We start from the raw sequence: 2,500 nt of genomic DNA, 5'->3' as shown, positions 1-2,500 counted from the left end.
CACAAACATACACACACACACACACACACACACACTTATACGCACACATAAACACAGAAACACACACACACACACATACAAACACACACGCACACACACACACACACACACACACACACACACACACACACACACACACACACACACACACATATATATATATATATATATATATATATATATATATATATATTCATATGTTTACAGATATATATTTTAAGAAAAAGAAGCTTCACTGCGAGAGCAAACTTATCCTTTTCATCATGCCAGTGTCCCGCCCTCCCCCCTCAAACCCCCCCTCCCTGCCTTCGGACCCTCCCCCATTCTGAATGTCCCCTCCCTCCCCTCCCTCCCCCCCTTCCTGACGGCAGGGAGGGAGCGCCGGACTTCATCTACTGCGGCCTGACACGCTTGTCGCTCCACTGCCTTCTAAACTGAGCCATTTTTCCGTCAAACTTGCTCAAAAGTTTAGGGAAAAGGCAATCTGGCAGACAAGAGCGAGGGGGCCAGAGGGGGCAATTCCGTTGAGCAAATTTCGAGAAGGGATCTCGGCCCCCCCATCCAATCCCCCCCTTCCTCTCCTAACCCCTCCGTCGAACCTTCTTCTTCTATCCGTCTAACCCCATTTCCCTTCCGTGCCCCCCTCATCCTCCCCTTCTTTCCCCTTTTTATCCCCCACTCCTCCCTTCCTTCCCCATCATTTTCCCCCTCCTTTCCTTCCTAACCCCCTTCGTCCCCTCTTTCCCCTCCTCCATTCCTACCAACACAACCCTCCGAGCGGGGACTAATTTCGATTTTCCCGCCGGCTGCCGAGCGTCCGTTTGAAGTTAGGCCCTTCGTTAGTTATGCAGATAAACGTTCGTTGAGGTGAGGCATGGTGCCGGGCCGCGGCGACCAACACCATCTATTTCCTAATTAACCATAAAACTACAAAGAAGGGTGGGTGGGGGTCGGTAAGAATGGGGGGGAAGATAGGGAGGAGAGAGGGGGGTGACTTGCCAAACAACGCATGACGCGCACTCACACGTGATGAGGGTGGGGGGAAAGGGGTAGGGGTAGGGGTAGGAGGTGATCTCTTATATGATTGAATTGCAGGGAATTAACCCTGGATCGGGATGGGACTGTTCACCGTTGCGACCTCAATTTCAACTTTATTGCAAGGTATTCCGGCCGGAGCCAACTTTAAAATCTAGCCCATATACGTTGGAAATATTTCTCGACAAATCAGCTGGGAGAACGTTAGCCATTGGATGTTTTATTGGGGGCAATTGACCGGACAAAGTTATTGGGGGCCAATAAACATGACTGGCAACTCAAGGGTTAAAATGTTTGAGTTGGCGAACTATTTCACATTTTCCCAGAGAAAACATATAGTAGAGCCCGGAGAGAATGGCGGAACTAACTGAATTTATCGCGAATAACGAAAAAAGGAGAGAGGAAAATATGACGTCAGGGCCAAAAGCTATACAGGAACACTGCCATTTTTCCCTGGCGCCCCCTCCCTGTTCCCTGGTACCCTTTGCCCACGCTCTCCATCTTCCACCCCAACCCTCTGCCTATCCCGCTTACCCTTAACCTCCACCCAAACCCCTACCTTATAACCCCCTTCCCCCCCATTGAAACTGAAATATCACACGATCTATCACGCCTTTCGTCCTGCGCGATCTCAAGATATTCCGAGGCGTCACCATCCTCGAACTCCCGAGTCCAAACACGTCTTCGGCTCATTATCCTCACTCGAGCGGCGGGAACAAATATCCCGAAGATTAAGGGGCATAGATCCTGTAATGTGACACGTGAGTCGCCCTCAGTACACTTGAGCTGGCAATAAGAGGAGCCTCGGACGAACAGCGTTGAATACCATATGATCCGACTTAGAGACTTTAATCCTCCTGGAGATTACATGCACAAGGTATCACGTACGAGTTACCAGCGGCAGAGTGAGCCCCTGATGATATCTCCGTACACCTTATTGTCCAATGGGGATAGGGGAAGGGGAGGGGGTGGAGAGGGGGCTCCGCTATCTATATGTGTCTCTCGGTTTTTTGTCTCATTCCGCTCTCTTTATTCTCTCTCTCTCTCTCTCTTTCCTTTTTTTCTATCTGTTCAGACGGTGTGCTTCTTTCATTCATACTCTGTCTGTTTCTTTCATTTATAATCTCTATTTCCTTCTTTCTGTAATTCTCTCACTATGTCTTTTATTCACACTCGTCTCATGTTCCCCTCTCTCTCTCTCTCTCTCTCTCTCTCTCTCTCTCTCTCTCTCTCTCTCTCTCTCTCTCTCTCTCTCTCTCTCTCTCTCTCTCTCTCTCTCTCTGTTTGTCTGTCTCCTGCACTTCTTTTGATAACTTCCTTACGACAGCCCTTCCTTATCTAGCCTTGGCCCTGTAGAAGAAATTATCCTGTTTCCTTCAGGCGTTTAGCTGTATTTAGTGTACTTTATGTACACGTGTAGGCCAAGTATAAAGAAAATAACACGTTTCCCGCAGAGATACACGCA

This window comes from Penaeus vannamei, chromosome 35, assembly GCF_042767895.1.
Source record: "Penaeus vannamei isolate JL-2024 chromosome 35, ASM4276789v1, whole genome shotgun sequence".
In the NCBI taxonomy this organism is placed as follows: domain Eukaryota; kingdom Metazoa; phylum Arthropoda; class Malacostraca; order Decapoda; family Penaeidae; genus Penaeus; species Penaeus vannamei.
The sequence above is the reverse complement of the archived record's forward strand: the minus strand, read 5'-3'. Positions refer to the sequence as shown.